This window comes from Lactuca sativa, chromosome 4 (genome assembly GCF_002870075.4).
Source record: "Lactuca sativa cultivar Salinas chromosome 4, Lsat_Salinas_v11, whole genome shotgun sequence".
In the NCBI taxonomy this organism is placed as follows: domain Eukaryota; kingdom Viridiplantae; phylum Streptophyta; class Magnoliopsida; order Asterales; family Asteraceae; genus Lactuca; species Lactuca sativa.
The window spans coordinates 324094278-324120884 of NC_056626.2; the positions used below are offsets into that span (position 1 = coordinate 324094278).

At 40.6% G+C, this 26607-nt stretch overlaps 1 non-coding gene across 1 annotated transcript; it reads left to right on the forward strand.

The window, feature by feature from the left end:
* Nucleotides 1–20393: 20393 nt before the first annotated feature.
* LOC111913129 (small nucleolar RNA R71) lies at nucleotides 20394–20500 on the forward strand. Its single transcript, XR_002857437.1, has one exon. It is a non-coding gene; the product is annotated as a small nucleolar RNA R71 (small nucleolar RNA).
* The last annotated feature ends 6107 nt before the right edge of the window (nucleotides 20501–26607 follow it).

Genomic DNA, 26607 nt, shown 5'->3' on the forward strand with positions numbered 1-26607 from the left:
TTTTACATAAGTTTTCAAACATTGTATATTTGACATCAAAAGTAGATATAGTAAAGACAAAGACGCAACACGACACTATGCCGTCTTCTCCAAAAGTTCTCGGGGTGTACATGTCTACTGGTTCCCTGAGAATACAATTTATTTTGAAAGAGAGGATCAACATTTAGGTTGGTGAGTTCATAAGTATTAGTTTTTTATGATTGGATTACTTTTATGAAAATGTGTAATGATTGATTCCCGGTATGCATTTATATTTAAGCATTTATGTGTTTCGGGGACTCGAAGAGTTGGAGGCCCAACTCATCGAGTAGGGTCGTGATTCGTAGACATTTTAAGTGACCTACTCGATGAGTCGGGAGACTAACTCGGCGACTAGGTGTTGTTTGAGAAAAACCCTAAATCTGAGGGTTTGCATCCTATTTAAACGCCTTAACTCAACCTCCATTGTTCCTATCACTCTCAGGAAGCTGTATATCGAAACCCTAGCCATTTTTGTGTGTTCTAAGGCCATTTTAGTGCTTTTAGGTGGTTTGTGAAGCTTGGAAGGAAGGAAGAAGCTTGGGAATTCGAGTTGGGGCTTGTAGATCCATAGATCTTACTCACTTTTCGACTTAATCAAGGTAAAGTGTCCCTGTTTTGGTCTTCCATATGGTTATTCATCCTTAGGGCCTAGATTTTGGGTGCATTTAGGGCTTTCCAAGCCATTTTCGGATTTGTGGAGTGTTATACGGAGTCTAGCCTTCATATCTGAGTTATTGGAGGAGTCTCATGGCAAAAAGGTGCCAACTTTATGGCCATGAGATCCCCATGCATTTTATAGAACACTACTTATGGATTTTTGAGACAAAAACCCTTTGCATGAGCATCACGTTCGGGACTTTACGTGTAAAATGGACATTAATAGGCCAGATCTATGGTTTTGATGAGTTGAGACCCATCTAAATCGACTGTATAGTAATGGACATGGATGGACTCGACGAGTCGCTCTTGGGACTTGGTGAGTTGGTGTGTATTGACCACCAAATAGTTTCTGTGGATGGACTAGTTGTTAGGAAGGAAAGTCCCTTAGAAGTTTAGACGCGAAAAGGGACCTTGGAATCATGGGACTCGACAAGTGTATGAACAGACTCGACGAGTCCAAGGCAATCTCCCAATATTTGAAGATAGAATCGACGAGTTGTTCATACAACTCGATGATTCCTAGGCTGGACGTGTTCATATGAGGGAGATAAACTTGATGAGTTCAAGGAGGAACACGACGAGTCAGATGAAGGTGGTCCCAATGGTTTGAATGAAGGAGAACCCGTCGAGTTCTTTCTAGGCTCGACGATAGGAGTCTGGGTTGGATCGGGTTGGTGGAGTATGGACTCGGCGTGTGGTGGACCAATTAGGCAAGTCAGGTCAACTAGGTGTTGACTTTGACCAAGTTTGACTTTGCCTAGTTTTGGGTATTAACCCTGGTTAGGGTTGTGTGTTCTGTTTGATGACTTGAGGGTTGTCATGTAGGGATTGAGGAGGCGAGGAGAGCCGACCATCATGCTGAGGACAGTTCAGATGCTACACGACATCGAGGTGAGTTACCTTCCAGTAGAAGTGGGTCTAAGGCACCAAGGTTGGCCCACTAGTAGAGGAATAGTTGTGATGATTCTCTTTGTGCTAATTGTCTAGTTGTTGATGCTTGATGTGGGTAGGTCAGCACCCCAGAATAGCTTGACATGGGTAGGTCAGCACCCCACAATAGCTTGACATGGGTAATGGCTCGACATGGGTAGGTCAGCACCCCAAAATGGCCTGACATAGGTAGGACGGGCGCCCCAGAATTGCCCGGCAGTTTGTATGCTATGAGATTGTATGGTATGTGGTATGATAGGGGAACTCACTAAGCTTTGTGCTTCCAGTTTCAGTTTTGGTTTCAGGTACCTCTTCATACAAGGGGAAGGAGCCGACGGTGTAGCAGTGCATCACACACGCACATATGATTTCCGCTTAGAGTTTTTTTGGGATTGTACTCTGATATTTTATTACATTCAGGTGATATGGATTTGAGACATGACACTACGGATTTTATGTATTGATATGATTTTAGCAATATCTTAGCAAGTTTTTTTTAATAAACCACTAAATTAAAAATGAAATTTTTTGCCTTGATTTTTGGGATGTTACTAGTTGGCATCAGAGCCTTGGTTTGAGGGATTCGGACACACCCTCGGGGGTGTCTGGATTCAAACCGAGGGACTAAAGGATTTTTAAAAGAAAATGGTTTTCTAAATCTAATAAAAAAGAGTTTGAGAAAGAACAAGGTGTGTGATGCGTGCGACTGGTCGAGCTCAAGTAAATTTTCCCCAAGATACCCATACTTGTAATGTTATGTTATATGATATATGATTCTGAGAATTGGATGCGAGATTAGGGCTAAGGATCTAGGAGGATGCCTTGTATGCCTGATATGTATGATTCTGAGAACTGCATGCTAGATTAGGGCTGAGGATCTAGGAAGGATGCCTTATATGCCGGTTGTATGAGCTGTATGCTAGGACTTCCTAGTCAGCAGTAGGATGGCCTGGATAGGTTATGCTTGATACGGTTACTCGATGCACGAATGTTGCTTGCTTTGTGCTATAGGGATCATGGCTAAATTTAAATAACTAGTGAGCGGATATGTAACAGTATTTGCAAGCTAGTTCGGGAAGGGAAGTAGGGACTCCTAGTGTAGCTGATGGCGGAGAGTAGGTCGGAGGGTGCCCTAGGAAAGCCTAGGATGAGATTAGTATAAAACTGTATCAGTAAAGGGACTTGGTGAATTTAAAGGAATCCATGAGGAAAGTACGGATAGATATGGAAGGTAGTATGGGCCTGTACTACTGGAAGCTGAGGATCCGTACTCGAGTCAAGGAGGGCCGCGATGGAACCAGGGAACTTGGAGAGTGTGTGAGACCTCTCAAGAGCATGTATGGTCCATACGTTTAAGTATTTATTTTCAGTATGGTGACCACACGACATGGAGCGGGAGGTTCAGGATCAGGATCGGGTGCTGGATCCGAGAAGGTTGATGATGGGCTACACGAGTTCATCACGTCTGAGATTACGAGAGGTGTCCTTGAGTTGACCCCGATTATTTTCGGGTCGATCAAGGAGGGGATCATCGAGCTGATGTTGGATCGCCTCCAATCATTCAGGAGTGATTTGGCGTCTGGCTAGGCGGGTACGCGCACACTGTCCTTCAAGGACTTCAGAGGGAGTGGCACGTCAGATAATCACAGGGTGAAGGACCCCATTGCTTCCAGGAGAAGATCACATACATTGAGTCTGTGCAGTTGACGAGCTTTTGCCCGGAAGGGTCGAAGGTCTGCTTCGTAGCAGGATGTTTGAGAGACAGAGCTAGAGATTGGTGGGAGTCGGTTGGTGACTCATTGGGAGCCCCGACCATCGAGGATATGTCTTGGTCAGATTTCGTGACCAGATTAAAGGATGAGTTTGTGCCGGCTATGGAGCTTCAGCAGCTGGCCAGAGAGTTTTTGGATATGGGGCAGACTACGGAGTCAGTGGCAGAGATCACCGCCAAGTTCTGGGAGAGAGCATTGTTGGTACCCCAGCATGCGGGGGATGAGGAGATGCGGAAGACCCGCTACTATGATATGTTGAGGGCTGATATCCGGGAGCATGTCGGCTATTCAGCCTGCCCGACCTTGGAGTCCATGATTGCCAGGGCACGAGAGAGGGAGCTCGATTTGGAGAATGTCAGAAAGAGGAAATCAGATTTTGAGCAGGTTTCAGGGGTTTCGAGGAAGAAACCCATGGGATCCGACGTTAGGTTGAAGGGCCAGCCAGGCCAGAGTCGCTGTAGGAAATGCGGAAGGCCGCATGAGGGAGCTTGTAGAGCGGGATCATCCGACTGCTACAGGTGCGGCAAGACGGGGCACTATAGCAGGGATTATACTTCCCCCGCCCCTGCAGTGCATATGTCAGACCTGATTTGCTTCCATTGCAATCAGAGGGGCCACAAGAAGGCCAACTGCCCTAGATTGATAACAGCGACAGCAGCGGCTCCAACCCCAGCAGCAGTGCGGGTTACGGATGGCCGGAAGGCCAAGGTAGAGGCTTTAGTGGCGTGGACCAGAGCATTTCAGTTGACGGTCGAGGAGGCACGCGCTGTACCTGATGTGGTGATGGGTATGATTTCTTCTCTTTATTCTTTATGTCATGTCATTGTGATTTTGATATGTTATATGTATGATCTGTTTAGGATCATTCCATGTGAACGGTATCCCAGTTCAGGTGTTGTTTGATTCAGGTGCTACCCGATCGTTTGTTTCTCTTGCGCTTAACAAGAAATTTCCTAAGTGTTCGGGCAAGTTGGATTGCCCTCTAGAGGTTGAGATTGCAGATGACCAGTCATTGCGAGCATCAGAGGTCTACCGGGATTGTGTTTTGAGACTATTCGAGGAGCGTTGGCTGGTAGACTTGGTTCCCACACCTTTATGGGGGAACAAGGTTATTATTGGTATGTATTCGCTAAGCCCCAATGGGGCAGTAATCGACTGTGCGTAGTAGTTGGTGCGGATCAGGACCCCAAGTGGGGGAGAGCTAGTGATTCAGGGCGAGAGGCCACATAGAGGAACAACTTTATGTTCAGCAGTGAGAGCTAGGCGCTACCTTCAGCAGGGTTGTGCAGGATTTGTCGCCTATGTTATGGATACCCGGGAGGCGGGTAAGGCGATGGTTGCCGATGTGCCCGTAGTGTGAGAGTTTGCGGATGTATTCCCCGAGGAGTTTCCTAGGATACCTCCGAAGAGGCAGGTAGAGTTCAAGATCGACCTAGTCCCTGGTGCGGCTCCGATAGCCAAGGCACCGTATCGGTTGGCTCCTCCTGAGATGCAGGAGTTGTCTACAAAGCTGCAGGAGCTGTTAGACAAGGGATTCATCAGACCAAGCAGTTCACCCTGGGGAGACCCGATTCTATTTGTAAAGAAGGAAGACAAGTTGCATCAGATGTGTATAGATTATCAGGAGCTGAATAAGGTAATGGTGAAGAATCGTTACCCACTTCCGATGATCGATGAGCTCTTTGACCAGCTACATGGAACATCTTGGTTCTTTATGATTGATTTGCGTTCAGGGTATCATCAGATGAGGGTCAGATAAAGGGATGTGTAGAAGACTGCTTTTCGGATGCATTATGGCCACTATGAGTTCATGGTGATGCCTTTCGGGCTCACCAATGCTCCTGCTGCATTCATGGATCTCATGAACCGCGTGTGCAGACCGGTGCTGGATCGGTCTGTGATAGTTTTCATCGATGACGTCTTCATTTATTCCAAGATGCCAGAGCAGCAAGAGGATCATTTGCGGGAAGCTTTGGATAATTTGAGGAGGGAGAGCTTTGTATGCTAAATTCTTCAAGTGCGAGTTCTGGTTGCACGAGGTGTAGTTTCATGGGCACCTTGTCAATTAGGACGGGATTTCGGTGGATCTGGCCAAGGTGGAGGCCGTGATGAGGTTGGAGGTTCCGAGGTCTCCATCTGAGATTCAGAGCTTCCTGGGGCTGGCAGGCTACTATCGGAGATTCATTCAGGACTTCTCCAAGATAGTCGTAGCCCTGACCATGTTGACAAGGAAAGTCGTGGTCTTTCGTTGGGGGCCTGAGCAGCAGGCTGCATTTGAGACATTGAGACAGAGATTGTGCGAGGCGGCAATCTTAGCTTTATTGGAGGGCATGGAGGATTTTGTTGTATACTGCGATGCATCCGTCTCGGGTTTGGGTGCGGTGTTGATGCAGAGAGGACATGTTATTGCTTACACTTCGAGGCAGTTGAAGCCTCACGAGGCAAACTACCCGATGCATGATTTGGAGCTGGGGGATGTTGTGTTCGCCCTCAAGATTTGGCGTCATTATCTCTATGGGGTTCGTTGTACCATTTACACTTACCACAAGAGTCTGAGGTATCTCATGGAACAGCCAAATCTGAATATGAGGCAGCGTCAGTGGTTGGATGTGGTAAAGGATTATGATTATGAAATCCTCTACCACCCGGGAAAGGCCAATGTTGTGGCCGATGCACTTAGCCGCAAGGCAACTCTGATCAGGGATATCTGTATGAGGATGACAATGGTGACTCCGCTATTGGAGAAGATTCGAGAGGCCCATTAGGAGGCCATGAAGGAGGAACATCGGAAGAGCGAGCGAATTTTGGGCCAAGTTTCCTCCTTCGAATATGATAGTCGGGGATCGTTGACACTGCATCGTAAGGTGTGGGTCACATATCATGGAGGCATGCGTCAAATACTAATGGAAGAGGCACACAAACCCAGGTTTTGAATCCATCCTGGGGCTACGAAGATGTATAGAGATCTTTGTCTTGATTATTGGTGGCCCTGTATGAAGAAGGATGTAGCTTGGTTTGTGGAGAGGTGCCTAACCTGCAAGAAGGTCAAGGTTGAGCGCCAGAGACCTCACGACAAGGTCTAGCCATTGGAGGTCTCACTGTGGAAATGGGAAGATATTACTATGGATTATATCACGAAGCTTCCCAGGACCGCGCAAGGAGTGGATTTGATTTGGGTCATCGTTGATCGATTGACCAAGAACGCCCATTTTATTCCGATTCAGGAGAGCATTTTGGCCGAAAAGTTGGCCGACATCTATATCAGGGAGGTAGTGGTGCGGCACGGGGTGCCAATTTTAGTGATTTTAGACAGGGATGTGCGGTTCACTTCCAGGTTTTGGAAGAAGTTTCATGAAGAGTTGGATACTCGTCTATATTTTAGCACTGCTTTCTACCCGCAGACGGATGATCAGAGTGAGCGAACCAACCAGACTTTAGAGGATATGATGCGGGCATGTGTTTTAGACTTCGGAGGTAGTTGGGATACTTAATGTTCGTTGGCAGAGTTCTCCTATAACAATAGTTATCATGCGAGCATCGACCGTCCTCCTTTCGAGATGTTGTACGGGAGGAAGTGCAGGACCCCGATATGCTAGGGAGAGGTTGGGTAGCGAGTCCTGGGGAGTACCGAGGTGGTACTCAAGACTACCGAGAGGATCCAGCAGGTGCGGAGTAGGCTTCAAACTGCTCAAAGTCGGTAAAAAAGTTATGCCGACAAGCGTCGATCAGACCTGGAGTTTCAGGTCGGAGACATGGTGCTACTGAAAGTGTCGCCTTGGAAGGGCGTCATTCAATTTAGGAAGCGGGGTAAGCTGGGCCCCAGGTATATCAGACCCTTTAGGGTTATAGCCCAGGTGGTCAAGGTGGTGTATAAGGTGGATCTGCCAGCCGAACTCAGTCAGATTCATAGCACTTTTCCCAGTTACGGAAATGTTTGGTGTACGATTCCACAGTGGTGCCTTTAGAGGATATTTAGGTTGATGACAGCCTGAACTACATCGACCGGACGAGGAAGAGATGAGGGAGCATTACCCCGAGCTTCTTCAGGATCGAGCAGCAGACATTGAGGTTGAAGTATAGAATAAGTGGGGGAGATTTGTAATGCCTGATTCCCGGTACACATTTAAATTTAAGCATTTCTATGTTTTAGGGAATCTATGAGTTGGAGGCCCAACTTGTCGAGTAGGGTCATGATCCGTGGGTGTAAGGTCCTGGAAACGGATCTTAACCATTGATCAAGCAATCAATCAATCAAGAAAGTAAGAATTGAAGTAGAAGAAATAGAAGAAACAAGCTTGCACAAGTTTATATTATAAAAACGTCTGGTACAAATTGGTAATACTCTGGCCACAAACACTAATGATCAACAGCTACAAAATACCTAGACCTGCCATATATATAGAAGACATTGGCCGTAAACATATCAATGGGACATAAACACCCCAACAACCTACAAATGCATAAAATTGACTCAAAAGGAAATTTACAATGGAAAGCCTAGACTAAACCATAAACTGGACCCTTCAATCTCCCCCTTGGTTTGGGACTACCTTGACTCAGTCTTTGTCGACAAGAATAACATCTGATCTCCCCATTGCCCCATTCTACATCCTTTTCTTGATGATATCAGCAACCATAGAAGTATACTCTTTAGCATCCGGCTCGAAAATATCTTCTGCAACCTTGATCTGATGAAGGCTTAGCTGATGAATATCCCATCTTCCAAATTGAAATAGATCTCTTTTGTCATACAATTGAATGCATCCATCTTGAGGTTTTATGACAGTAGAGGCTATAGTTTCATCAAAAACCCAGTAGAGCATGGACTTCATTGATCCATCTGGATAATTCTGAAGCACAGGAATCTATTTCACATGGCTGGTGGCAGGCCACATCACAGCTTGAAAAGGAAGATTGGTTTTGGGATCAAGTATATTGGGGTATTGTTTGATGATTAACTCGGCAGTCTTCATTTCAGGAAAAACCTTCTTAATTTGATTCTCCAAATAATGCTTGAAATGTTTTGCCTTGGGATCATTTGAAGGATTTGCAAAAGGAGCATTCGATAACTCTAAGAGATCAACCTTGGTCCAGGATTGGAAATCTTGAAAAGTTCAATAAAGCTCTGTATTTCCAATCTCGCGTCTCACGAGCCACATATTTAGCATATCGTGAAAGCCCCATGAGACAATTCCTGACCTATCACCATATACGTCTCTAAAATGTTTCTCTTCAAGGTCTATAACGGTGATTTTAGGCTGATCTCTAGGAGAGTTTTGATCTCCTTTTAAACAAAAGTTGTCTTTTCTCATCAGATTTGGCTAATTTGGCACGTTTCAGAGCAACAACATTTGGAGCTTGAGCTGGTTCCTTTTCAAATCGATCCATAACTCGAGATGTTTGTACAAGTGGTGGTACAACAGGGGGAGCATGAGAAGGCATATATATTCTTAACTCATCAACAGATGATTTGAACTTGTCTCTAAGTTCCTCTTCCATCTTCTTCTTCAGATCATAGTAGCTGGCTGTGAGGAGACCAAAATGAGTCTGAAGATCGGTGATCTGGTTTGACTTTAGAGTCTTGTCCTCTTCAAGATCACCAACTTGAATTTTGAGCTTGGTATTTTCAGTCATAAGATCAGCTACCCGAATGTCAAGCTCAATATTCTTCTGATTAAGCACATTTATCTCCTTTTGAAGCCCAAGGATAGTGGGATTATCTTCTCCTAAGTGGCCTTCCCCAATAGAAATTCCTTTAGCTCAGGGGAAGGCATTGAGCTTTGTTCTTTAACCAAATGCATAGAAAGCCTCATAGAGGCAGCATCATGATCATGCCTAGGATGAGAAAAATATGCTGGAGCTGAAGAACCACCAACATCAAAGGTGGTGCTTGATCCTTCATGAGATGGTCCATATGAGTCAGCAGTAAGAATAAGTGTTGGATGAGTTAGAAGGCCTTGAGATAGTTCAGAGATCAGCACACTAGGTCTTGGATCAAGCTTTCTTCTTTTAACTTGAGGCGAGGAGGTCAGAGTTGTTGTAGGATCACTTTCAGGTGGCTCTATGGTAGGAAAACCATTATCAAGGGGAGGAATCCCTGAAGCTATCTCCTTAGGAATTGAATTGTCAGCCATATGATTGGAGGTAGGAGGCATGGTGTCGAGAACATTTTCAGTTTTCGTATCTCTGTTGTTGGATGAGCAACATCATGGATACTGTCAAAGAACAAATCGAGGCTTTCATTGGACAAAAGATTTTATTGCTTCCAAAATTCAAGGGAATATCATCCTTGTCATAGCCAGTAAGATCGAGATCCACGAATAAATCATGAGCATCTTCAACGTTTGCAGATGTAGTTTCCATTGTTCCCTCACTGTAGTCACTTTGAACAGGCACAAATGTCAAACAGTGTGTGGACCAAGAGACTTCATATCCAGGGTTTCTCCTTCTTTGACCATCCCTGGGAATTTCACATCAATAAACATCTAAATGAACCTGGGATACATCAAGAATGTGTCCTGTGTCTTTGCGTCGATATTCACACAAATTCATCCAGATAAATTTTGAGAAGTTGAAATCGATTCCTGCAGCAAGTGTGGTAATTGCTCCTGTATTTCTCAAGGAAATCTCGTCAGCATCAGTTCTTCTGCCAAATATTCAACTCACAAAGATGTGAGCCAAATATCTCTAGTAAGGTGGCAGTAGTTTCTTCACAGTGGGTGGAAAATCGCCTTCATACCCCATCTTGACTAGTATTTCTTGGGTGTCATTGATTCTAATCTCAGTAGGAAATAAAGATTGATCACCAATCAAAAGAGCCTCTCTGATGGATTGCTCTGTTATGACAACACTACATCCTTTCACATCAGCTTCAACAGTGACAGCTCCATTATTTCCCTTCTTCAGCTTAGCAGTTTTCTAGAATTCTCCGATGATACCTTGATAAACAATAGGATGTACTGTGAGAGCAGTAGACAAGCAGCACTCCCTTAGCCCATAAATCATTGACTTGAACTCTCCATGAGCAACATGAGATTCCGCCAGTAGGATTGCAAGATTTTGACTGTCAGCGAATTTGAGGTTTGCCATTTAAACTGCACAAAACAGGCCAAGTGAGAAAACAAAATATTTAAATAATATAAAGTTTATGTTTCTCTCAATTAAATAATTTATTTTGGCCTTAAAATAAAAAATCAACAATTTATTGACCAAATTGAGTTTACGGTCAAAATGGGGTTTACGACCGTAAACCCATGGCCATAAACTCATGGCCGAAAATGGAGTTTACGGCTATAAGCGCTAGCCGTAATGCCGACAGATAAATTTCTTCGATTAAATCTTCAAAACTTGTCGATTTGATGTAATAATTACACATCAATGCTAGGTTTTAGCATACCTACAAGAATCACGAATCAATTTCAAGAAAAATTGTCAATTTTGTTTTTGAAGGAGAGAGAGCACTGTGGAGTTTACGGCCGAGAACATGAGAATGAAGAGTGGAGTTGAATTTTTTTCATGTAAACTCCCTTTTATACCTTGTTGAAACTTTAGCTATAATCCACACTTTGTAAGCTGAAGTCCAAAACCCCAAATTTTTTAAAAATAAAACATTTTGAGGATAAAAATTAAAATTTAAAAACAAGAATAAACTAAAAATAAAAGTAATTTCTAAAGTTTAAAATTTTTAAAATGGAAATTAAAATTTAGACAATTAAAAAAAATTAAAATAAGATAAAAATAAAAAATTAAAATTAAAATTAAAATTAAAATTAAAAGAAAAAAGAAAACAAACTTAATTCATCTCAACTAACACTGAACAAAATTTTGTGATATTGGGATCAAAGTTATTAGACAACCTTAATCCACTTATCGGTACCTCTACCTTCATGTCTATGTCTGGTCGATCGCCGATAGTGACAAGACACTTTGATCCTATGATCCTAGATAAACTTCCTAAGGACCATTCATCTGACGACGACCAGGGATATTGTTGTCCACTTAAATTGAGCAGCGAGATCTATAGATAACCTGTAAGTGTTCAATTTATAGGTGTACTAGAACGTGTTTTCCGCTTCCTGATATACTCCAACAATCAAGGACTTATAGAATACTCCTTACTTCAGGTGAGTAGAAAATTATTATGGGGGAAAATAGATTTAGGATGCATATGTTGTTCACTCAGGTCGAATCTCTTCCAATGACACAGAGAGTGAAACATATGACTGACTAGAGTTTAGAGGATTGAGAAGTAGAAGGTTGCATATACTATGTACCAGGTCGGATTGTCAATCATGCAAAGGATACAGTATATGACTAACAGATAGAAAGAATAGCATAGAAGAAGATGCAGAGAGACAGAGTTGCATATGTTGCATTCCAGGTCAGATATCTTCCAATCGGAAGAGAAAGCAACATATGACTAACAGATAGAAAGAAAGAAAACAATTTTCTAAATACCTAATTTATCGGAATTCCCCAGTTGTCCCATCAATTTCGGAATTAAGGACAAAGTTCGTACATCGAGGAAAAGTAAAACCATAGCTCTAAATACGGATTCTTTTAATGAGACCGATGGATTCTCATGTATATCTCCCTACTCAACCTATTTGAGCTTCGTATTGTCAGGCTAAACGGATCTATCTAGGTCAAGTTTTGTCGATTCATTAAATTTCTTAAGTTCAACTTTAACTAGTTAGGTCCATTTAAAATCTTACGTGCCTACCAACGCATCGAACACATAGCTTACACAATTCATATTTGGTATGTTACACCGATTCAGATTGCCTGTTATCACTTGATGATATCACTTCCCATCACATTACTTGCAACAGAGCAACATAATTTTTTTTTGATTTTTTTAATGTTTTTTGATTTTTTTTTAATTTTTCAATTTCTGTTTGGTTTTTGTTTATTTCTCCCCCTAAATTTGTGCATGGGTGAGAATGAAATTAAAATGCGCAAATTTAAACTAACCTAAAACAAAAATTAATCTTCAAAATGAATCATTTTCAAAGAACTCACAAGCACATTGAATCAAGCTTTGTTAAATGGCTTTGTGAACAGATTCGCCACATTATTAGTAGTGGGGACCTGTTCCAGCCGAATGAGCGAACACTCATAGCAGTCTCTGATAAAATTAATTTTGATATCAATGTGCTTGGTTTTGGAATGCTGGACATGATTTTTAGTAATCTGAATTGCAACCGCATTATCAATGAAGATGGGGGTTTCTAGACAGTTCAAATTGTAATCCAACAACTGATGTTGGATCCATATAACTTGAGAACAACAAGCAGAGGCAGAAGCATATTCCACTTCTGCTGTTGAGGTTGAAACGGTGTGCTGTTTCTTGCACTGCCACGATTCCAACTGGTCACCAAGGAATTGACACCCTCCTTATGTAGTTTTCCTGTCAAGCTCACAACCTCCATAATTACTCATAATGTGCGCATTGACAAACTGCAAACATGATGTCTGGGCGGCTTGCAGTTACATACATCAACGATCCGATCATCAATTTGTAGTGTGTATGATCTACGACAAACTGTTTGGCAAAATTATGTCATGTCCACTCTGACTTGACGTTTTTACTCCATCGTCCAGCTGACCAATGATGTTTTCGATCGGATGATCGCGTTGAATTCTTGAAGGTATCTCCTGGCTGATATCATTGAGTGAAATGGGAAGATTGTAAATGTTGATAACTCTATCATTTGTTGAATGTTCCACATCAGATGAACCTATCTCATTAGATAGATCTGCTACAAACTCATTAGCAATTTGTTTAGGAAAGAGTAGTTCCATGAAAGTTGGAGTAATAGCGGAAGCATCTCTAGACATAAACTCTCTTTCAACATGAGTAAGAGGTGTAGCATCAGCATCTGGAGCATCATGTTGAGTGTGAGATTCTGGACAAGCAAGTTGAACAGATGACTCCTGATGTGCACGAAAGTACCCACTAATTTGAATAATTATAACCTAACAAACTTAAACTAACTATGCACTTATAGGCAGTGTACCTAGTCAGATTACAGTATAGTTTGGGTAAGTCGGGTGTGGATCATAGGGAACGGTATTACTAACTAATCTACTTACTATTAAATTAATCTAATTATTAACAAGTTTAAAATGGGTTTTATCTGATTTTACAAGATCAGACGAACTTAACTCAAATTCAATAAGTAAAAACACACTCTTGTCTAGTTTGAATCCACTTCTTCCTTATGGTTAGCTAATGATTATGGATTATCAAGTTGGTTTTAATTGTATTAGTAATTTAGTTCTAACTTTACCAATAACTAACTAATTCATGTCAAACTATGTATGTTCACACACAATTAAACACATAACTAATTATAGATATGCTATGCAAGATTTATTATAATAACGCAATTATAATAACAATACACGTTCTCTAGCACAGGTAAGCTTATTTACTCTAATTACTAACTAAGATTAGTCAATCTTAGCTCTAAAAATTCAATGTTCACTAAATCATTAGGTAAACAAGTTCATGCAGTTAATGTTCACTAAGCTACACAGAACATGCAATCAGACAATTAGAGAAACAAACACAAGCATACTAGGTAATTCAAATCAAACACAAGCAATTTTTTACCAACTAAATAAATCCACAAGAATTAAGCTATTCATAAGTTAGAAGCTTCATCTAGCTAAACAAGAGTAGCTAGATTCAGCTACTCATAATAGCAACAAAAATACTAACACATATCAAGGTATCACTAAACATGTTTCTAGATAAAAACTAAACTAAATTGTGGACCTTAATTCTTTTTGTGTTGAAAACCTTTTTCCAGTGCCTTATTCCTGCTCAAAATCTCTTCCTGGAACTCATTCCTTTAGCCAAAGTCTCCCCTTTTTTCGTAATGGTTGAGGATTCTTAAATACAACTCAAAATCCCGCGCCACGTCGTGGATATTCACGCCACAACGTGGATTCCGTAGCTACCCTTACCGGGCAAGGATTTCTCCATAACGCGGTCTTTATCTTTCGTAATGCTCGTGCCACGTCGTGTCTATCCAGGCCACGACGTGGGTGTAGTAATTCCCATGGATTTATTCCTTTCTTGTGTTCCAAGTCTCCCATGTTCCATATATTGTCGCTTTTGGTCCCTTTCTTTGAAAATACTTTTAATTGACTGAAAATAACAATTTAAAGTCAGAAGTACCATTATTCTAAACATATTATCAACTTATTAATAGAAATGTACTTAAATATTGCCTAAAAATAGGTATAAATATGGAAATATCAAAATACCCCACACTTAAGCTTTGCTTGCCCTCAAGCAAATTTAACTTAACCCTTAATTACTGACATCACATAGAACAATCCAATTCCAGCTCAACCATTATGCCCAGACCTCAATGCATGCATTTGTGTCTAAAATTTTCCTAAAGTACCCCCCCATACTTTAAATACTCACAATCTCCATAAACACTCGCCCACTTCTTTCGAGCAATGCTCATTTTATGCAACCCTCCGAATCCATCCCCAGAAATCTTACTTAACCTCAAGATATTTTTGTAAAGCAACCCAAGCATACATAACTAGAGAATTACAACTTTTAGAAGATACCACAACTTGGAGCTCTTGAATTCTTCTTTTCTTCAATATTTGATCCTCAATTTTTTTTTTAATTCACTTCTTCATGATTTTTGGCATCTTCAATTTATGATTCCTTAGAACTTTGATCTTTGATCTTCAACTTTGATAGCTCCAAAATTCTTCAAGAATTCTTACTTTTTATCAATTTCTCTTTTTTTTCTTTCTTTTGCACTCAATACCTACATGCTTAAGCAGGGGCGCTTTACTTCAACCTTTATTGGTTAATACATATCTTTCCTGGATACATTTCAGGTACAGGCTGCTAAACATATTGCATCCCTCAAACCAAGCGAGGTTATGTTTTTGTTCCATGATTTCACTAAAATAAGGGAGGCCACAAATGCACTATAACGTGCATTGGCTCAAATAAACATTTGAACTTTTATCGGATCATCCCATGTAACACTAGCAACTATAGTTCAAATTATTATTACTAGATATAATTATTAAAAATCTCAATTTTCGAAAATTTTCTAGCAATTTACTTTTTCTACCCCGTACGCCACACTTATTTCATACAATGTCCTCATTGTATGCATAAAATAAATTAAAATTAAAGAAAAGGGAGAAAAAAAGAACAGACTTCCCTGGGACAGCGGTGTAAGCATCTCAAAAGTGCGGAAAACGTGCATCTCAAACACGGACCTCTCAAAAATATAAAGTTGGTGTAGAACCGGATAAATATGTAGATGAACCATGAACATGACTTGAAACTTCAATTCTTCAAAGCTGGTGTTAACAAGTAGAAAATAATGGATAAATGATACACGTCGTGATATTAGATGAAAACGCGAACAGAAAGATGTTTCAATTCTTTAATTTGAATGAAAGTCACGACTTGGCGGAAGAAGCCCACGTCGTGGAAACTGGTCGTCTGAAAAATTCATCATTGCTTTAGTCATCCTACCAGCTTGACGAGTGTGTTAATGGGTTAAGACTCTTCTATACTTCCCGACTGTAACCTCTCTCCCTCTAACGTGCCCTACACTTATTTTGAATTGTGGGTTCCAACTAACAACTTTAAGCATCCTTAACTTGACTAGACAAATATGACTCATGACTTAGCCTTATATGCTCCTGAGAATTCCAATGCTAATATGAAAAGCGGAACAACCCAAAAGAAATAAAAGAGTAACATAATAGTTCCACAAAGTCTTACAAACCACATTTAAACATAAAACAAAACTACATAAAACAAAACAAAATAAAATAAATAGAAAAGAACATCAATCATCATCTCCTTGTCCCTAAGCTCCACTTGGTCCTGCCCCGTCATTCTGTGGATTCCAAAGCTCCTCCCAAGTTGGAAAATAAGGATAATGTGGTGGCATAGAAGGTGGTCGGGTCACACCCAAATGTGAATAAATACCCTCAGTAAGCTGGGTATTATAAATAGCATGCCCCCGGAGGTTATCCAAATAAGTTCCCACCAGACTCTGAAAAGGGTCGGTGGGTACTCCTTGCATGTGTTGTGGAGCAGTATGCTCTCTCTCCAAATAAGTTCGCACATTTCGACGTCGCGGTCTAGCTGGTGGTTGATGCCCTGGCTGTGCCTCCTCCTACTCATCATCTATTGGCGGTATAACAAAACCGCCCCCGACATTCACCACTACCCGCATAACTCCCAACACTTGAATGGTTAAATCGATGTCCGGGAATCGGGTAAGATTCCGCACAAAGTCGTGAGTCAAAATATGATATGACGGAGCAAGGTGAGTAACCAAATGTCCTCCCGTAATCGGACTCTCGGGCCTAGAATTAGCTGCTTTCTTCCCCATGAACCTCGCCAACATGTATGGTAAATCACAGCAAACCCCAGGAGTAATAAGAGTCCAAAATAAAACAAATTCTGAATAGGGACTTTATCGCCATGATGCTTGTGATTTATAGAAAAAGTGATAAGGCGATGTAGAAATCGGAAACCGGGATTCCGAATCTGCGATTCACTCGAGTCACGAGTATTATACTCATGGTTGGAAATACTCCGCCAGAACTGCACATCCAGAATACCGGGATTAAAATCCCGAACACACCCAAGTAGGAATGGTATGAAAAACGGAGATTGAGTTTCTACTTCGGTATAAAGTCCCATCCGCCAAGCAAACTCCCGAAGACTACATTCCCTATAAACACCACCCAAGCGGAAAACAAGAGCCCGGTTGTAAGTGAAGTCAATGGTGCGTTCCTTAAAGCATACGGTAGAGAAAAACTCCACCGATAACTCCCGGTACACGGGTTCTTGAATTGCGAATAAATTCCTCCACCCGTGACAAATGAAAGAAAAATGATCTCCTTCATATGTTTTCGTCCAATAGTGTTCTAACTCAGCAACCATTCTGACACCACCGAGCCATCCCCAATCTATAATCGGAGCTATCACAAATTCCCTGTTGTACAACTATCCCAAACGATTCTCATATGTCGTCAACAATGGTCGGGGAATGTTTTGTGGGAACTGATATAAAGGATGTATACTCGCCACATCTATCGGATCTTCCTCCTGTGGAACAGCTCTTCGTGGTCTGATTTCTGCATACAAAATCAAACCAAAGCAGCAAACACTCTAAACATTAAAACAAATAAACTGTTTGCTCAGAATGCACGACGTGGCCAAGCTCGCCACGTCGTGGACCGCAGACGGACCAAGAGTATAGATCGGTTACTTTCTATGCGATTTCAACCAAAAACAATGCTTAGGGTTTGTTCCTATTGCCATTCAAGGGACTTGCAACCTAAAATTAACAGCTAATTTCATCCAATTTCAAGAATCTCATTATCCACATAAACCCTAACCATGAAAATGTAAAATTGTAAGCAATAACTACAATTAATGGATAGAACACATACCAAATAGAGTTAGATGGCAAGAAATTTCAAGGAATTTGGAAGCAAATTAAGAAATTGGCTGTGGGGACCTTGTTCCCGTTCGTGAGGCAGTAGCAAATGTGGAATAAAGAATATGCGGTCAAAGAGATTTAAAGAAATGGTCCCCCCATGACTTTTTAAAGGCCACGTTGTGGCTAGTTTTGTCACGCCGTGGAATTTGAAAAATTATGAACTATTAGAAAAAATTATTTTCACATGATCCCCGTAATCACTTTTGAACCACGACGTGGCATATACCTGATCACAAAACTTGAGTAAAATCACACATTTTAACTAACTATTTTGCATTTTAATACTTAATTAAAACTCCCCGCAGCTAATTCTTATTAAGTATCAGTCATTAGATGATGAGTTGTTATCTTTCCTAATTAAAAACTCAAAAAAAAATTAAAAGAAAAGAAAATGCAAACCAAGCTCGGGTTGCCTCCCGAGAAGCGGTTCTTTTTCTTGGAGTCTTGAGCTGGACTCCGTGCCTCCTATGTTGAATCCTGCGAAGAGTCCAACACCAACTGAACCTTTTGTTCCTTAAAACGCCTCTTGTAAGCTTGGACTTGTCTTTTGTACGCCTTTTTTGAATTCCCTTTTTTAGCTTTAACCTCTTCTTCAAGCTTGCGTTTTGTCCCTTGAGTCTTTAATTTTTCTTCACTTTTCAGCTCCATACCACTTGTCTCTTCCTTCACTATTTGCCTTGTCAAGTTTGAAGTAACCTCTTCTTCCTCACTTGTCATCCCCTCATCTTCTTTACTCACCCAAGAAGGTGGACTCTTGTAAGCTATGACTTCAACCAAATATGGAACAGATGCTCTTGGTTTTGTTCTTTTGATTTGATGAACTGTCTTTATCTCTTCCTCCATAAGCTTTTCTAGTTCTTCCAGTTCATTGTCTTCATTAATTGTTTACACCTCTTCTTGAACATGATCCTCTTGGAAGTCATCTTGCATTCCAAAAACTTCTTTTTCATCTCCGACCCTCAAAGTTAGCTTAGATTCACGAATATCAACTAGAGCTCCAACGGTGTTAAGCAATGGTCGACCAAGGATAATTGGAACAGCGGGGTCTTCCTTCATATCTAACACTACAAAATCTATTGGAAAAACAAAATTTCCAATTTTCACCAAAATATCCTCCACGATGCCCCGGGGTTGTGTCACAGAACGGTTCGCCATGTGAATCTGCATTCTTGTAGCCTTCATCTTCTGAATTTCCAATTTTTGATAAAATGAAAAAGGCATCAAATTAATGCTAGCCCCAGAATCGGCTAAAGCATTAACCTTCATCTTGTTACCAAACTCACACGGTAGAGTGAGGCATCCAGGATCCCCCATCTTCTCAGGTATTTCTCCCAACACAGCTTTTGAACTTTTCTCATTGAGAATTACCTTAGACTTCCTCCTTAATTGCTTGCGAGTGTCCATCAAATCTTGCAGTAATTTTTGATACTAGGGAATTTTAGATATGGACTTGACAAAGGGGGTATTAATTGAGATGTCTTTCACATGCTTGACAAACTCTATATGCTCCCTTTCCAGTGGACTAAGGGCAGCTTGGGATGGAAAAGGCAAAGGTGGATGATAAACTGGAACGGCCTCAAAATCTTTTTGTTCAGACAAGGGCCACGTTGTGGCCGGATAAGTGCCAAGTCGTGGCAAAGCCGTTTCAGCAACCTTTTCACTTTCTAATTTTGGCTTCTTTGGTTTTGGGTTAGGCTGCTGTGATTCTTCTTCCAATGCCTCCAGGAACTCAGTGATGGCTTCTTCTTCAGTGTCTATGGCCATTACATGAGATTGGGTCTTCTTTTCGGTATTTTTCAGGGATAACCTCTCATGAACTAGAGTGGCTAGTTGACCAAATTGAACTTCAAGGTTATGGATGGAGGCTTGTTGATTCTTTATTAAAGTTTGTTGTTCCATAATAGCAGAATCAGTCGTATCATGTCTCTTTTCCGAAGCTTCCATAAACTTCATCAACATAGTCTCTAGATCGGGTTTCTTCTCGGCTGGTGGCTGCTCCTTTTTATAAAAGCCTTGACCTGTCTGCCTATACTTCTCTTCTTTTTGCTTCTTATACTCTTCATATGGCAGCCATTCCTTCTTCGGTTTCCTCCAGTCATCATCAAACTTATCCCCACTCGAGTAGCACACTTGAGCTTTTCTGTTCCCAAACTCATCTAAATTGTAGTCCTTTGTCAAGTGTGGACCACTACATCTCTCGCAGCCCACTCTTATGGCATGTATTAACTGTTCCATTTGTGTCATTCTTCGATCCAAATTATTCAGCATGGCCATCACAGCTGCTATTTCTTCAGTTTGGGCCCCTCCACCGCCTTTGATTCCATCTTGCCTATGGTTGTGGTATTCACGAGAGTGTTTCACGAATTCTTCAATCAGCTCCTTGACCTCCCTTGGATTTTTCTTTGTCAAAGGTCCTTGAGAATCAAGTAGTTGTCTTGTCATAATGTTCTCCCCATCATAGAAAATCGACATCTCTTGTTGCACATTTAGATCATGCTGAGGGCAATTTTTGAGCAAGCCCTTGTACCGCTCCCATGCTTCATATAAAGACTCCCCCGGTTGTTGCTCAAAGTTGGCTATAGCCTTCTTGAGTTTAGCTATCTTGGATGGTGGGCAAAACTGATCCAAAAATTGCTCATGCATTTGAGCCCAAGTGGTGATTGTACCCGGGGGAAGTGATTTTAACCACTCCTTAGCAGCTCCTTTGAAAGTGATGGGAAGCATCCTAAGCAAGACTGTGTTTTTGTTGACATTGGGGACATTGAAGTAGTCTGTAGTGTCATTTACTTCATCTAGATGTTTAAAAGCATCCTCATGATCTTTCCCATTAAATGGGATATCTTTCAGTGCAGTCAATATGTGCCCCTTCAACTCGAATGTGACATTGGCAGGTATTGCGGGTTGGATTAAACCGGGGTCCACATCATCTCGGATCCGCTTCTTGTAGGCTCTCATGGACATTTCTTCTATTTCTGCCATCTCGTTCCTTGGCTCGTTCTCGGGCTCGCTCGTATGTTCTTCAAATTCTGGCTCTGTATCGTATTCGGATTCGGTTTGGACGGGTGATTCAAGTGCTCAAAATTGCTCTTGTGACTTGAGGATGAACTTGACTCTCCTGTCTTCCTTCCCGACTTCCTTGAAAAAGCTGACTTTAATTCTTGTAAGGGCGTCTTCTTCTTGTGAATTGCTCACTCAGGATCTTCAAGTGGTGGCACCAAAGGTGTGTTAGAGCCTCTGGTCATGAACTCCTGCAACTCGCTAAACTAAAAACGTAAAACTGAACTAAAATAAGAAAATACTAAAAACTGAAAATAGCAGCTTTCACGTCGTGAGTTTATAAAACTCACGTCGTGAACCTTGTGACAGAAACAGAAATAAATAACCAGCTAAGCTAAAAAAATAACTAATTAACTTTTTACAGATTTTATTCCACAAAAGGATTGATTAATCTAATGTAACTAAATAAACTAATAATATAAGCCGTTCCCCGACAACGGTGCCCAAAACTTGATGTGCACGAAAGTACCCACTAATTTTAATATTTATAACCTAACAAACTTAAACTAACTATGCACTTATAGGCAGTGTACCTAGTCAGATTACAGTATAGTTTGGGTAAGTCGGGTGTCGATCACATGGAACGGTATTAGTAATTAATCTACTTACTATTATATTAACCTAATTATTAACAAGTTTCAAATGGGTTTTATCTGATTTTACAAGATCAGACGAACTTAACTCAAATTCAATAAGTAAAAACACACTCTTGTCTAGTTTGAATCCACTCTTCCTTATGGTTAGCTAATGATTATGGATTATCAAGTTGGTTTTAATTGTATTATTAATTTAGTTCTAACTTTAACAATAACTAACTAATTCATGTCAAACTATGTATGTTCAAAAACAATTAAACACAGAACTAATTATAGATATGCTATGCAAGATTTATTATAATAACGCAATTATAATCACAATACACGTTCTCTAGCACAACTAAGCTTATTTACTCTAATTACTAACTAAGATTAGTCAATCTTAGCTCTAACAATTCAATGTTCACTAAATCATTAGGTAAACAAGTTCATGCAGTTAATGGTCACTAAGCTACACAGAACATGCAATCAAGCAATTAAAGAAACAAACACAAGCATACTAGGTAATTCAAATCAAACACAAGCAATTTTTACCAACTAAATAAATCCATAAGAATTAAGCTATTCATAAGTTAGAAGCTTCATCTAGCTAAACAAGAGTAGCTAGATTCAGCTGCTCATAATAGCATAAAAAATACTAACACATATCAAGGTATCACTAAACATGTTTCTAGATAAAAACTAAACTAAATTGTGGACCTTAATTCTTTTTGTGTTGAAAACCTTTTTCCAGCGCCTTATTCCTGCTCAAAATCGCTTCCTGGAACTCCTTCTTTCAGCCAAAGTCTCCCATTTTTTCGTAATGGTTGAGGATTCTTAAATACACCTCAAAATCCCGCGCCACGACGTGGATTCCGTAGCTATCCTTACCGGGCAAGGATTTCTCAATAACGCGATCTTTATCTTCCGTAATGCTCGTGCCACGTCGTGTCTATCCAGGCCACGACGTGGGTGTAGTAATTCCCGTGGATTTATTCCTTTCTTGTGTTCCAAGTCTCCCATGTTCCACATATTGTCGCTTTTGGTCCCTTTCTTCGAAAATACTCTTAATTGACTGAAAATAACAATTTAAAGTCATAAGTACCATTATTCTAAACGTATTATAAACTTATTAATAGAAATGTACTTAAATATTGCCTAAAAATACTTATAAATATGGCAATATCAACTCCCCCGTAGGAATTGAAGAGGATACTATTGGAGGTCTGTAAACAACTTCTTCGTCTTCGTCTTCAAGAACATAAAACAGGTAACTTGGAGTCACAAAGCACCGTCCTTGCAGCGTCTTTCAATGTTCGATTTCTCCGCTCTGCCACACCATTTTATTAAGGTATGCGAACAGAGCTGTATTGACGCACAATTCCCTTTTCTGAGCAAAAGTGATCAAGAGCTGCATTCTTGAATTCTATTCCATTATCAGTTCGAAGCGCCTTCACCCGATTATCAGTTTGTTTCTCAATCATCACAATGAACTTCTTTATCAGATCAGCAATCCCAACTTTGTTGGATAAGAAGAAAACCCACGTAAAACGAGAGAATTCATTAATCACAACCAAACAATACGAGTTTCTGTTGATGCTTAGGACATTGACCGGACCAAATAAGTCCATGTGCAATAATTGGAGCACCTGGCTGATTGAATTGACCTGTTTTGGCAGGTGTGGTTTTCTATGATGCTTTCCTTGAGCGCATGACACATACTTATTAAATGTTATAAAGTCTCTGACAGGTAAGCCACGTCCATCTCATTTTTAGCAAGACGATTCACATTCTTAGCGTTCGCATGACCGATTCGTCGGTGCCACAACATAGCATTTTGTTCTGAGACATTTGAAAAGAGGCAGGTGACTTGTTCAGGTATGTTACTGTTCATGTCAATTATATAAGAATTTCCATCCCGCCTTGATTTGAAAAGGATGCACTCTTCTGGGATGACAATTCCTGGCTTAAGGATCATGCACTCTTTATCAGTAAAATGCGTTGAATAACCTTTGTCATAAATTTGAGAAACACTCAACAAGCTATGTTTTAAATCGGGAGCAAAGTTGACATTCTCGAAACTCAGCACTCCATTTGTCACGGTTCCTCTCTGAGTGATTTTTCCACCTTCTCCGCCCACAACGGAAACATACCCCCCATTAAAAGATCGAATGTTGCTCAATTGGGAGATGTCTCCAGTCATATGCCGGGAGCAGCCGCTGGCGACATACCAAGGTCTGACGACATTCCTCCGCAACTGTCCCTGCAAAATGAGCGGAATTATTTAGATTTGGGGACCCTGGTAATTACTTTCCTGGGTCGACCCTTTACAATCATAGATTTATCTTTTAATACCTTTAACTTTGAATCATCATTTAAAACACTTTAAGAGGGTGACGATGATTGGTTGGAAGTTAATTTGGGCATCCAATGATATTTATGTTTCTTAACAATCACAGGTGGTTTTGAAACATTTTTCTTTTCAGTTTGCATTGAGCATCTGGATTTTCAACCAGAAGTGGTTGAAGACCCAGATCCGGTCTTTGACGAAACTAATCTCGGCAGAGCGTTGTTCGATTTTGGCAAATTGTTTGTGACTTTGTTATTAAAAATTTGTTTGTTCTTTTGAAAAACTGCCCTTTTCTTGTTTTGATCATCCTTCCAATCATCATCTCGAGAACGAGTTCTTGAGGACTTTCTATTTAAAGACCTTCCTCTAGAATCGCTCTCTCCTCTTGGTGACAGAAAATGCACAAAAGCCCGATTAGGACAATTCCTAGCAATATGACCGCCAGTACCACAATTGAAACAAATCTATTTATTATTACTGAAATTGGTACTGCCCTTTTTTGATTTATTTTCTTTAATGACACCCTTGCTTTTTCCACAAGAACATGAGCAAGAAACAGATTGTGCGATAAGGGAAGGTGCATGAGATTGTGTGACTTGTGGAGTTGGTGTGCTTGTAATAGAAACATCAGGAGCATTAGGATTATCAAACAAGTCATCAAATATTTCAAAAAAAATTCAACTCAACATGATCCGATGCAGAAGCATCACAAGATGTATCATTAATTTTAACATTAGAAACACTAAAGTTTTCATTCGAAATAGAAACAACAGGTTCAGACACAGTTTTATTATCAGAAACATATCCTTCAGCTTCTTGCTTTGACTGAGTTAAGGATTGATCTGCAGGGGAAGTAGAAACATTCATACTTTCAATATTAATAATTCCTCCTGAAATAAAACCAATTGGTTTGCCATAAACCATGAATGGTTCGTTGGCAATCTCCTCTTCAGTCACAGGGTGATACTGATAATTATGATTGAAAGGTGGAGGCACTTTATCGTATTCTAAACCCTTTTGCTGGTTATGTTTAAATTGAAAGCATTGGTCTATCATGTTGGCAACTACTTCACTTGACACATTAAATTTTCTAAAATCAAAATTTTCAGTTTCAAATTTGCCTTTTAATGTGTCAAGCTCAGTAGTCAATTCAGCAAGTTGTCTCTTAACATAGTCATAATTTTCACATTTGTTTCTATATTCTTCCTAAAGTCTCCTAAAGTCTTTGATTTTTGCTTCTAATTGAGCATTTAGGGGTTTCTATCCTTTCCTGAGTTGACAACCTTCGTATTTTAGGTCCTTGACTTCCCTACATAATGATTCTATTTCCTCACGAAGAATTTTTAACATAATAAATGCATGCTTGAGAACAAGAAGATAAACTTACTTCATTCTCCTTGGATTCTGCGGTAGAGGGTACCATTAGTGCAAACTGCAACTCCATCATCTTTTCTTCTGGATCAGCCTCAGCATTCTTCACAGGAACATCATCATTGATTTGGGCTAAGTGAGCATTTTTAGGCCCTGAAATATTCAGTGCTTGAATCTGGTCCTCCCAGTCAAAAGACTGAGCAACCATTCCAGTCTCACTATTGATAGCAGCACCTCCACGATTATTTCCCACAGTAACCATCGTTCTATCATTGTTCATCCTTCTATATGGTTTTGAGCACTCACGAGTAAAATGACATGGCTCGTGACAATTGAAGCAGCTCAGCTTTCCTTTGTTAAACCCTACCTTCTTGTCAGCATTCATTCCCCAATTATTCTTTCCTGTCTTCTTTGCAAATTGCTTCGCCCTAAATACTTCCATAGCTATCTGCCACGTAATATCCATCTCTTCCATATCTTCTAGATGAATTTGATCCAGGTCAGTAAATGAGAGTTGAGGTGGGAGCTCTCCAGCTACAAAGGCATTATAACAGTTGACAAGTCTAGTGGCAAGAGCAAGATTTTCATCAGTTTCCTTTGACTTTGAAGAAGAATCCACAACTGGTACATTGGGGGAGGAAACAACATGTGGAGCAATAGACGACTGACTTTGTGAGTGAGGCATGGATGACACAATAGTAAAAGATGTTGCTGATGGAGTAACAAAAGTTTGATTCTAAGGTTGTTGAGCATCAAATGCTTGACCTGGAGAGGAATTGAGTGATGAAAGAGCATTGTTTGAAGAAATCCCAAGATTTGCAGCCGAGTAGGAATTCACATGGTTAATCTCTCGCTGCTTATCATAAAGATCACAGGCTTTGATAATCGCCATTGTTTCAGCAAGACTGAGACGATTTAGATCTTTTGTCTTCTTAATGACAACCACGTTTGTATCCCATAACTTTGGAAGTGCATTCAGTAGCTTTTTTATCTCGGACTTAGTCAAGAAGATCCTAGCTATATTCATCTCAGTAGTGAGTGTGGTAAATTGCTGCAGCTGAGCTTCCAGGGTTTCTCCTGGGATATAGTTGAACATGTTGAATTTTTTTCTTAGCATATCCTGAAGGATTTCTTTCATGTCTTCATTTCCCTCGTAGACCTCGATCAAAGCTTCCCACAATGCTTTGGCTGAAGTATATTCTATGAAACCTTGAGCTATATCAGGAGATAAAGCCATGTTCAGAGTAGCTAAAGCCCTTTCCTGTTCTTCAACTTTCGCAAAATCCTCATCAGTATAAATTTCAACTGCTTTGTCAACCTATTGTCCCGCAATAGTGGTAGTAATTCTG